Here is a 12,837-nt window from a genome sequence, read left to right as displayed (position 1 = left end):
TTAAATGGTGGGTGAAATGTACTTTCCAAGGACAGGACATGGGTTAGGAGCCTCTCGTGGCCTGGGTCCAGCCGATTGGGTCAGCCAGCAGTCGTGTCTTCTCAGTGACGTCCTCCAGTGTCAGGCAGAGAGACACACGTCCCAGTGGAGTGCACCTGGTCCTTTCTGTACAGCAGAGAGTGAGAGAAATGAGCTCCTGGTCTAGCAAGGCCCAGCCGGAAACCAGCTTCCTGCATCCCCACCACATTCCTCCCACCCCCACCCTTGCCTGCGCTGCCTTTCAGTCCCTTTCCCCCAGCTCAGATCTGCCTCTCCCCTTGAAGCCTCTTCTTTTCCCAGAATCATATTTTCCCTCAATTCACACCCCCAATGTGCTTTCTCATGTGTACAGAAAAAGATCTCCGAGTTGTTCTAATTACCCTCTCTCCCATTTAAACCTGTTCACTTGTTGGAGTCCCCACTGGTGGGGTGAGAATGTCCCTGATGGTGGATTTCATCACAGAGCGCTTGGGTCTATACTTGACACTGTGTGGATATGATCAATCACAGTGAGAGAGTGGTACTCCCAAGCCCATTTTACAGATGAGAAGACCTAGTACCCAGAGGAGAGCTACCTTGCCCAAGGTCTCACAGCTATCAACGGGCAGAGCTGATAGTCAAACTCAAGAATGTCTGAATCTGAAAGATACATTTTCCAACCCCAATATAAATGCTTCCTCAAGATCTCAATGGTGCAGAACATCATGGCGCCAGCTTCGAATATGAAATATCTAAGTTATAGAATATCCTTCACGAAGCAACACTGCACAGTTTCCTGGCATATATAGCAATTCAACTTGATGGCTAATTGAATGTTGCTACATGGCTCTTGTTAAAGACCCTCTTTAATAGATAAGACTCATTTGCAATTAGCAGTCTGGTTTATATACAAACATCAGAGAGTCCAGGATCCTTAAAAAGGTTTCTGTGGTGTTCAGTTGGCTAAGGATTTCCCTCCTCAATCAGATTTACAATGCACTGTGGTATGTGTAGGGGTTTATGAGGAATAGGTTTAGATTGAGTCGATTTGGCCCAGATTTTCAGACTCTGCCTTAATTTTGTGTAATGGTCTTTTTGATGCATGCAAAATATTAAGTGCAGGACTAAACACTGAAAACATTTCCAGACAAATCATTTGCAAATAAAATAATCTAATTCCCCAATAGACAATGGGCCCAGATTTTTGCTGTGGTAAATTTATCCACTTATGAGTGAATAAATGAACACACGGATGAGTTCACTTTCTTTGACACTGAAGCTGCTTCTCTGAGATGCAAGGAGGGGGGACCCTCTTCTAATCCTGGGAAACCTGAGGCCTCTCCAGGGCCTACAGCCCAAGGAATGTGAGGTTACAAATGGCAGGGCCCTGCCTCCAGCGTCCTGCAAATAGTGACAGGCAAGGTTAGCAAGCTCAGATCTATAATCAACTTAAATGCTAATTTGCTGCTTAACATGTGCTGGATACAAGTTGCTGCCACCATCATTCCCTAATTTTAAAAAAGATGCATTTCTTTCTATTATACAGATGGCGTTATTAATTATTATTTCAAACTCGGAGGGGCCTCAGTACACAACTTTTTTTCCTGGCAGTTCATTCCTCTAAAGAAAGCTTAAAGATCAATTACTATAAACCAAAGTGTTTTTCTGCTATTGGTTTATAAATAAACACCTGACACAACAACTATTCCCATTTAGTTACTTCAGTGTACACTTAGCAAATAATTTGTCATGAAGGGTATTCCAGGCAGGGGTATTAAGCAAAGCTGGGCCTAAGTGTAGCTTATTGAGATTTTATTTATAGTTGCTCTATTTTTTTCCTTTTCCAGGTAACAACTGCAAAGGCCAGGGCACACAGAGTAGTCTTTAGGGGCTCAGTAGCCAGTTGATCTGAGCTCTGGAATGGATCCAGCCTGCTGTGTGGCCACTGGAAAACCACATAACACCTCCGTGCAGTTTGCATTTGTGTTAAATCGTTGTGGAGGCCTCCTCCCTGTGGCGCTAGTGGTAAAGAACCTGCCTGCCTATGCAGGAGACATAAGAGATGCAAGTTCGATCCCTGAGCTGGGAAGATCACCTGGAGGAGGGCATGGCAACCCACTCCAGTATTCTTGCCTGGAGAATCCTATGGACAGAGGAGCCTGGCGAACTACAGTCCACAGGGTCACAAAGAGTCAAACACAACCCACAGCCGAAGCGACTCAGCACACACACCTGTGTGTCAGCTTCCTCTACTGCTGCAATTTGACCCAAGCCCTGACCAGGTCACAGATGCCTAGTTAATGGGATAAAAATGAGTTTGAATCGGGGATTCTGGTCATTAACCCCATGTCACCATCTGCTGGAGAAGGGGGTTGACAGGGCGAGGTGAATGAGAATCACCCAACACGTTAAAATGCAGATTCCGGCTGACTTCCCCTTCCTACCGCCTACACCCCTCTGCAGCTGAATCTCTAGGGTCGGGGGCTTGGAGGCTCTCTGCCCTTACAGGGTTATGGAGCGCAGATCAGGGACCCCACCCAGACCCAGCCATGTCCTGGGAGCTCTTCTTCTCTACCCGGCATGCCACCTGGTGTCTGGAGTTTTACTTTTGCACTTCTTTCAGCCTAGAGAGATTTCCCCCAGGCTGGCTTCTTCTCATAAATCACCTGATGGGAGAGGCTGCGGCTGGCCTCACCACCCTCCACCCCACTTATGATGCCATTACATGCTCCCTTCTCTTCTCTGGGCTCATCATTGTCAGGAAATTCATCTCATCTCCTTGTGAATTATCTGTTGCATAGACCCACCCCCAGCTCCAGTACAGAGACCCTGTCTGGCTTGTTGGAAGCTGTACCCCAGCGTGAGGGACCTGGGAGGGGCTTGTCAGTATGAGAACTCATGAGTAAATGAACACCGGGTGAATTCCCTTACTTCTGATGCTGATGCTGCTCCTCTGAGATGCTAGAATGAGGACCCTTTTTTAACCTGGGAATAAGGGAAACTGGAACCTGCTCTGAACCTTGTTCCTGAGGAAGGTGAAGGCCAGCTCCTGCCCCTCAAGCCTGTTCACTGTGACCCCAGCATCCAGGAAAGACCTCAGTGGAACCAGAGTCCCTGCATTCAGCAGGAAGCTATGCACCCAGAGAATCTCAGCTGGGGTTATTTGACCAGAAAATTCTAACTTCAAGGGCTTTTGAATAAGGTCTCCTTAACTTCATTGTCTTAACACAAAACATGTGCTAAGTTGCTTTGTCTTAGCACAAAAACATGTGCTAAGTCGCTTCAATCTTGTTTGACTCTTTGCGACCCTATGGGCGATAACCCTCCAGGCTCCTCTGTCCATGGGGATTCTCCAAGAAAGAATACTGAAGTGGGTTGCCATGCCCTCCTTGGGATCTTCCAGATGTAAAGGTTGAACCTGCGACCCTTACGTCTCCCGCATTGGCAGGGGGGTCCTTTACCACTAGCACCAGCTGGGCAGCCCACAGAAATGTGGGTCCTGGTGAAAGCTGAGGTCAGGTATGAACTGCATGCTAGTTACCTACCCAGTTAAGAGGTTGTTCCATTTGACTTCTCCTGACTTTGCATGGACAACTGACCTTGACACTTCCCATAGAAGCTTCTCTCCTCTTTCCTCATCAGATAGGATAATGATATCATGAAGAAATTACTAAACAAGTGGTATTTAATAACTGTTTGCCAGCATGAAATAAGGGAAATAATCACACGAGGGTCTCCGAGCTCTTCCTTACCCTCAATCAATTTTTGGATAACCAAAAATTAGCTTGTAATGAGTCCCTGCCCCCTTCTACAGAGTCAGTGGCTGCTGCTGCTGCTGCTAAGTCATTTCAGTTGTGTCCTACTCTGTGCGACCCCATAGACGGCAGCCCACCAGGCTCCCCCATCCCTGGGATTCTCCAGGCAAGAACACTGGAGTGGGTGCCATTTCCTTCTCCAATGCATGAAAGTGAAAAGTGAAAGTGAAGTCACTCAATCATGTCTGACTCTTAGAGACCCCATGAACTGCAGCCTACCAGGCTCCTCCGTCCATGGGATTTTCCAGGCGAGAGCACTGGAGTGGGCTGCCACTGCCTTCTCCAGAGTCAGTGGCTACTTCCTCTTATTTAGTTTGCTTTCCATGAGACACTTCTCAGGCTTCCCAAGTGGCTTAGTGGTAAAGAATCTCTCTGCAATGAAGGAGACACGGGTTCGATTCCTAGATCAGGAAGATCCCATGGAGGAGGACATGGCAACCCACTCCAGTATTCTTGCCTGAGAAAATCCCATGGACAGGGGAGCCTGGTGGGCTACAGTCCATGGGGTTGCAAAGAGTTGGGCTCAACTTAGAACTAAACAACCTGAGATTCCTTAGACACCTACAGCCTACCCCTCCAGGTAGGCTGAAGGAAACTCCCAGACAATGCTCATTTTCATCCTATTTGAAGACATACACACACACACACACACACACACACACACACACAATGGGGAAGAAGGTCCGAGAGGAAGGGGATATATGTATACAAATAGCTGATTCACTTCTTTGTACAGCAGAAACTAATACAATATTATACTCCAATAAAATTTTTCTTAATGACACAGAAGTTCTCTCTCCTATGAATGAAGCAGGCCTGGCTCACATCTACCCCATGGATAGAAGCAGGTACCCAGGGCACCAAGGTCCTGATGTCTGCTTTGACTTGACGTCATTTCCCTTATGCTTAGGGGGTGGGAGCCTGCTGCACTCCACCTCGCTCCCGTCCACCCTCTTTATGTTTTTCTCCTCTAGGTCTGATCGATTTCCTGTTTTTGTCTTTATTCATCCTCCTCTCTGAGTCTTCCTCTGCTCCTCTTTCCCCTGGGAAGGAAGTCATAGAAAGAAACCATCGCTGTTTGTTTTTGCTCTGTCTCTCCATCCCGAGAGCCAACCGCTTCCCACATCAGGACAAAGAAGCAGGAAAAAAATGCCCTGAAATCAACAAGCCACAGACAGGCTTTCAACAAAAACTTTATTAACACCACTCTGGCCTTAGGTGAGCTGGCGAGCTTGCAGAAGGCCAGCCATAGAAACAGAGGGCCAAAGAAGCAGGTCCTGCTGCTGAGTGGAACTTCCTCTCCCCCTTGTGGTGACAACTGCTTCTGATCTTCGGGAACCAGTCGTTGGCGGTGGTGGTATCTTCTCATACCGTGATCTTTTTCTTATTTCACAGCTTCCCTGACTCATCAACTCACCTACCTTCTTAGATCTGTACCCAACCCCCTTCCACCCCACTCCCCACTCTATCCATCCATCTGCTCTTTTCAAAAGGGTTTCACTGCGTGCATCTCGGTGCACTTCACTCGGGTACTTATTTGCATTTGATGACTTTTCTGTATCTCCTGTATTCATTTTCATTCCAGTTATTTACTCCCTAGCTCTTTCATAAAACAACATGAAATCAAAGCAATGAACTGGGAATAAGAAAGAGGTAAAGAGGACGGAAGGAAAGGGAGCAACACGTTTATGTTTGTAATCACGTTCATCTTTCTCCCTGCATCTACACGCGTCCCACTACAGATTCATTACACAGGTTTGAACGTGTCCAAGCCCGCGGACAGCGCTTCAAGGGAATAGACAGGAGGTAGAAAGCACAGCCCTGCTCCCAGGGAGCTTTTCATCTCACAGGCGAGGCACTGGTAACGTCCTCTCTCTGTACCGCAGTTGATGTGAAGCTCTTAGGCAGGCGTTTTCCTATCTGATTTCTGTAAGCAGAACGGGGGCATTGTTTCCACAGTACAAAAGAAGAAACTGAGGCTCAGAGAGGTGAAGGATGCTGAGAAGATAGGAGGAGGGTCGAGATCAAAGCCCAGTCTGCCGGTGCCAGATTTCACAGCCTTTCCACTCTGCTGTTACTCTAACCAAGCTCCCTCCCCTGACACATGAAGCCATGTGACAGTGCCATGGTGACTAGTCACGGTAAGAATCGCCGGCTCTGGGAAAAATGAAGTCAGTGAAGGCCGGAGAGAAGTGCGAGGAACGACGAGCGGGAGATGGAGTCTGGAGGAAGATACAGGACTTGGCCAGAAGGCTACACTGGGAGGTCCTTTCAGACCTTGTGTGTCCTTGTGTGTGTCGTCCAAAGGGCCACAGAGGAGCCGCCAGAGAGGCTGAGTTTTCAAAAGCTTATTGTAGAGAGAGTAAGGGAGACGTAATCGTCTTTTCCCTTTATCTCTGTTTGCTGCTGCTGCTGCTAAGTCGCTTCAGTCGTGTCCGACTCTGTGCGACCCCATAGACGGCAGCCCACTAGGCTCCTCTGTCCCTGGGATTCTCCAGGCAAGAACACTGGAGTGGGTTGCCATTTCCTTCTCCAGTGCATGAAAGTGAAAAGTGAAGGTGAAGTCGCTCAGTCGTGCCTGACTCTTAGCGACCCCATGGACTGCAGCCCACCAGGCTCCTCTGTCCATGGGATTTTCCAGGGAAGAGTACTGGAGTGGGGTGCCATTGCCTTCTCCGTCATCTCAGTTTAAACAAATACAAAGTATACTATTACACAGCCACTAAAAGAAACAAAATAGAATCTTTTATAGAGATATGGATGGACCTAGAGTCTGTCATACAGAGTGAAGGATGTCAGAAAAAGAAAAACAAATTTGGTATATTAATGCATATATGTGGAATCTAGAAAAATAGTATAGATGGTCTTAATTTCCAAGGCAGGAATACAGATGCAGGTGTAGCGAATGGACATGAAGACACACAGTGAGGGAAGGGGAGGGTAGGATGAATCGAGAGATTAGGACTGACATACATACACTTCCACGTGTAAAACTGACAGCTGGTGGGAAGCTGCTGTATAGCACAGGAAGCTCTGTTCAGGGCTCTGTGAGGACCTAGGGGGTGGGATGAGGGCAGTGTGAGGGGGTCCAAGAGGGAAGGAATGTATGCATACATATAGCTGATTCCCTTCATTGGGACAACAGAAACTAGCACAACATTGTAAGGCAGTTATATCCCAATAAAAATATGTTTAAATGTATACATACATCTATGCCTCCTTTTTCCATGTCTGATTATGCCTTTAATTAGCAAGAATTTATTGCCTGCTAATTTGTACAAGCACTTTGATAAAGCCTTGAGGGAGGGTACCAACAAGTAAGAGACATCTTTGCACTGTTGTTGGAGGAGGTAATTGACAAAATGTGACAGCGTTGACCCCCGAGCTGGCCCCAGGCAATGAGAGGCTCCTTACCCCTCCGCCGTCCTTGGAATGTGTGTTTTGCCCACTGCTCCCACCATAGGAGCCGTTTTCAAGGACACGGGCATGAGACAGCAATGTGTTGCTGAGACCATCTGGATGGTGTACGTGACTGAGCCCAGTTAAGGCTTCTATATAAACTTCTAAGGTTCTGGTGGGCGGGTATAGAGATCTACTCATCTTGCTGCATCCAAGACAAGCCTCCTCTGTAAGTTGCTTTGCTTGTGAAACCGCCACTGACCAATCCGGAGGGGCTGCCTCTTCCCTTGGTCTCTCTCTGCCCTCCAAGTCCAGGGGCCAATTTGTAAATTAATGATTGTTCCTAAGGAGTGGGCAGGGCAGGTGGTCTGTGCACAAGGCAGAGAAAGCTCTGGACTGTGGGATACTGGGGAGTGTGGCATTCAAATGTTCCACTAAGTTCTCTGTACAGATTGAATTTCCATGGAGGGAAGCTGACATTTCCATGTACTGGGAGCTAACATCTCATTTCATCCTGTGAGGTTATTCTGCCCATTTTACAGATGGGAAGACTGAAGCTTAAAGGAGTGAAGTAAATTGCTGTGGTCCCACTGCTGGCGGGATGAGCTTCCGTGAGAGTCCAGGATCGGTGAATCCTGCTGCTGCCCATGTGTCTTGTGAGGCCATGGAGCACTGTGGTCCAGGGCTCAGGCGCTGGTGAGAAACGGCTGTGAGATAAGTCCCAGATCCACTCCTCACTAGCTCTTTAATTTGTCTGAACCTTGGTTTGCTCATCTGTAAAAGGAGGATAAATCTGAGTACCCTCCTCCTAAGGCAGATGGGAAGATCTGACGAGTTGAAATGTGTGAGCACTAGCAAATGTTTAAGGAAAGCTCGGCCACCATAGCTGCCGTTCTTAACGCCATCACTAGTATTACTACTATTGTCAAAAGGAGACCCTGGTGACACGGAGCCACACACTGGGAACTTGTGACCTTTCTTTAACCCCATGCCACTCATCCTGTCCCCACAGCATGCAAAATGGGAAGTGTGCAGTGAGGAATCAGTGCTTAAACATGAGATCAGACAAGCAGGGCGACATCAGTATGCATGAACCAGGATCCAGATGAGTCCCGTGAACAAGGAGAAAGCTCTCAGAACCGGACTCAGGGCCATCTCCCCTGAGCTGGGTGGGGACACTCTGCTAGGGTCGTTTATACCCTATTGTGCAGTTTCCCTGGTAGTTCAGTGGTAAAGAATCCTCCTGCAATGCAAGAGACATGAGTTCAATCCCTGGGTCAGGAAGAAACCCCAGAGAAGGAAATGACAACCCACTCCAGTATTCTTGCCTGGGAATCCCATGCACAGAAGAGCCTGGTGGGCTGGAGTCCACGGGGTTGCAAAGAGTCGGACACGACTGAGCGACTAAACAATGCATTGCTCGTAGGTCTCCCCACCTTAAAGGTGCTGCGAGTTTGAGCTTCTCCTCTTTGAGAACATCACAGACAAGGACCTGCACTCTAAATCTTTGTCTACTTAAGCCCCAAAAGAGTCTCAGAAAGAATTTTCTTTTGCTTACAAAAGAAACAGGGATCCAATGCTCACTCAGCTTCAGCTGTTTTCACATCCATTTTTATCTTGACAAACTGCAGGTATTATGATGCTTATCTGACGGCCGAGGCACCTGAGAAGCATAGAAGTTAATTTATTTACTCATGGTTTTGATAGAATCCTGAGTATTAAGAAATGGGGGGTGAGTGTACCTATGTCAGAATTTCTCTCAAAGGGTGTGAAATGTGGTTGGAGAAACAGAGAGGCTTGGAGGGATCTGTGTGTCTGAACAGGGAATGAAAGAAATATGGAAATTTATTGACTTCCTCATCTCTGAATAAAATAGCTAAATTCCTCTCAATGCTTTGCACTGATCAGTGTAAAATCCTGGTATTTCTTCTAGTACTTACTTCTCTCTGGTATTGTCTGCCTCCCAGCTTACATACAAGCTCCCAGAAGATAAGGATTGGGGACTGCCTAATTCACACCAGTTTCCTAACACCAAATCCAGCTCCTAAGGTGATCAAGACTCAATCGATATTTGTTGAATGAATCAGTGAAATTTAAATTACTGCGCTTCTTGATTTTCCAAAAGAAGCCCTGGTTCCTGGAGTCTTCCATGTGAACAAAGGTATCCAACCAGAGGAGGGAGAATTTCTTTAAAAAAGGTATAAAAGTCAAGTCCATAGTGTCTGACTCCCTTGTTATAACAGTTTCCCTTTCTCTGTCAAACAGCAGAATTGCCCTGTTGACTATAAGCTCTGTGGGGGTACAGATCATATCCTAGTGTGCATTTGATCATCAAGGGCTAGTAGAAACCTTGATATGCTAAAGGGGCTCAAAACTATTTAGAAAAAAAAAAAAAGCTTGGCCTCAAAGAAACAGAGCTTCATAGTCACCCTTTTCTTCAAATATCCACTGACTTAAACTGCCATGTTCTAGGCTCTTAGGTACAATGTACACACACCGTCCCTACCCGCCAGTCTACCTAGTCGTCATTCAGTTGCTAAGTCACGTCTGACTCTTTGCAACCCCAGGGACCACCCGGCTTCCTTGTCCTTCACCATCTCCTGGAGTTTGCTCAAACTCATGTCTGTTGAGTCTGTGATGCCATCCAACCATCTCATCCTCTGTCACCCCCTTCTCCTCCTGCTCTCACTCTTTCTAGGCATCAGGGTCTACCTAGTGCTTTTGCAAAAATGAGTTCCCAACAGTCACATATTCTCTGATGTTGCAAGATGGACAACAGGCCCTGAAAAACAAGAAAGAAAGAAGGAACAGAGGGGAAAAGGCTTTGCAATTTCACTCCTTGTGTCTCTTGCCAACAGAGACGAGAAACCACTAGCAATTATGTCGAAGCCATTACTGCAAAGCCAGTTTGCTTCTGGAGTTACAGTTGCACTCCAGGAACTTGACTTATACTCCAGAGAGGTCATTACTTGCCGGAGACTTGTTATTGAGGGCAGTAGTGTCCTTGCCAGCCTGGGATGCCCTCAGTCAAGTGTGATAGCAGGAAATGGGGGTCAAAATAATTAACCTCATGTGATTTTGGAAGGACTCGTTGCAAAATCACCCAGATGCACTCAACTGTTTCTTCTAGTTAAATAATCTAAGTGCATCCGTTTTCCCCCAAAGGTTCTCTTCCCACATCCCTGCCTATTTTTGCCCCCTAGCTTTCAACCCATATACCTTTTGATTTGCTCTCTCTGTTTCATTCCTCCTGCCGTCCTCTCCTCTTACGGATTCTGCTGGTGATAGTTTCGCTAGGGTTTTCAGCACCATTATTATCACTGTGTGAGTGTGTGTTCAGTTGCTAAGTCACATCTGACTCTTGGCAACCCCATGGACTGTAGCCCTCCAGGCTCTGGACAGCCCTCCTCTGTCCTCGGAATTTCCCAGGCAAGTATACTGGAGTGGGTTGCCATTTCCTTCTCCACTCATTCCCTGTTCCTACCACGTAATCAAGAACTCCAGAGGTCCAGTCAAGATCCCCTTCGTGAATCACAGCCTGTCATGGCGATGGGGCTTGTGTAAATGAAGACGTGAGACATGCTGTGCAGGGCCACCCAAGCTGATGGGTCAGAGTGAAGAGTTCTGACAAAACAAGGTCCACTGGAGGGGGGAATGGCAAACCACTCCAGGATTCTTGCCTCAAAAACCCCATGAACAATATGAAAAGCAAAAATGATATGACACCAGAAGATGAGCCCTCCGGGTTGCAAAATGCCCAGTATGCTCCTGGGGAAGAGTGGAGGGCAATTATGAATAGCTCCAGGAAAATGAAGCAGCAGGGTGAAAGTGGAAATGACACTCAGCTGCAGATGTGTCTGGTGGTGAAAGTAAAGTCTGATGCTATAAGAACAATATTGCATAAGAACCTGGAATGTTAAGTCCATGAATCAAGGTAAATTGGACGTGGTCAAACATGAGAAGGCAAGAGTGAACATTGACATCTCAGGAATCAGTGAACTAAAGTGGACGGGAATGGGCAAATTTAATCCAGATGACCGTTATATGTACAGCTGTGGGCAAGAATCCCTTAGAGGAAATGGAGTAGCCCTCACAGTCAACAAAAGAGTCCAAAATGCAGTCCTTGGGTGCAGTCTCAAAAACGACAGAATGATCTCAGTTTGTTTCCAAGGCAAACCATTCAGCACAGTAATCCAACCACTAATGTCAAAGAAACTGAAGTTGACCAGTTCTATGGAGATCTATGAGACCTTCTAGAACTAACACCAAAAAAGAGATGTCCTTTTCATCACAGGGGATTGGAAATACAAAAGTAGGAAATCAAGTGATACCTGGAATAATAGATAAGTTTGGCCTTGGAATACAGAATGAAGCAGGACAAAGGCTAATAGAGTTCTGCCAAGAGAACGCACTGGTCATAGCAAACACCCTCTTCCAACAACACAAGAGACGACTCTACACACGGACATCACCAGATGGTCAACACCAAAATCAGACTGATTATATTATTTGCAGTCAAACATGAAGAAGCTCTATACAGTCAGCAAAAACAAGACCAGGAGCAGACTGCACCTTAGCTAATGAGCTCCTTATTGCAAAATTCACACTTTAATTGAAAACAGTAGGGAAAACACTACGCCATTTAGGTATGACCTAAAGAAAATCCCTTATGATTATACAGTGCAGGTATCAAATAGATTCAAGGGATGAGATCTGATAGACAAAGTGCCTGAAGAAATATGGATGGAGGTTCGTAACGTGGTAGGGGAGGCAGTGACCAAAACCATCACCGAGAAAAAGAAATGCAAGGAGGCAAAGTGGTTGTCTGAAAAGGCTTTACAAATAGTTGAGGAAAGAAGAGAAGCAAAAGCCAAGGGAGAAAGGGAAAGATATATCCAACTAAATGCAGGGTTACAGAGAATAGCAAAGAGAGATAAGAAGGCCTTCTTAAATGAACAGTGCATAGAAATAGAGGAAAACAATAGAATGGGAAAGACTAGAGATCTCTTCAAGAAAGCAGGGGACATCAAGGGAATGTTTCATTCAAGGGTGGATGAATAAAGGACAATAAAGGACAGAGTGGTAAGGATCTAATAGAATAAGCAGAAGAGATTAAGAAGACGTGGCAAGAATACAGAGAAGAGTTATACAAAAAAGGTCTTGATGACCCAGAATACCATGATGGTGTGATCACTCACATAGAGCCAGACATCCTGGAGTTCAAAATCAAGTGGGCTTTAGGAAGCATTACTATGAACAAAGCTAGTGGAGGTGATGGAATTCCAGCTGAGCTATTTACAATTCTGAAAGATGATGCTGGTAAAGTGCTGCACTCAATATGTCAGCAAATTTGAAAAACTCAGCAGTGATCACAGGACTGAAAAAGGTCAGTTTTCATTCCAATCCCAAAGAAGGCAGTGCCAAAGAATGTTCAAACTGCTGTACAGCAGTGCTCATCTCACATGCTAGCAAAGTAATGCTCAAAATCATTCAAGCAAGGCTTCAATAGTACATGAACTAAGAAAAGGCAGAGGAACCAGATATTATAATGCCAACGTTCATTGGATTATAGAGAAAGAAAGAGAATTCCTGAAAAGCATCTACT

This window comes from Capricornis sumatraensis, chromosome 8 (assembly GCF_032405125.1).
Source record: "Capricornis sumatraensis isolate serow.1 chromosome 8, serow.2, whole genome shotgun sequence".
NCBI lineage: Eukaryota > Metazoa > Chordata > Mammalia > Artiodactyla > Bovidae > Capricornis > Capricornis sumatraensis.
This window is presented reverse-complemented; position numbering follows the sequence as displayed.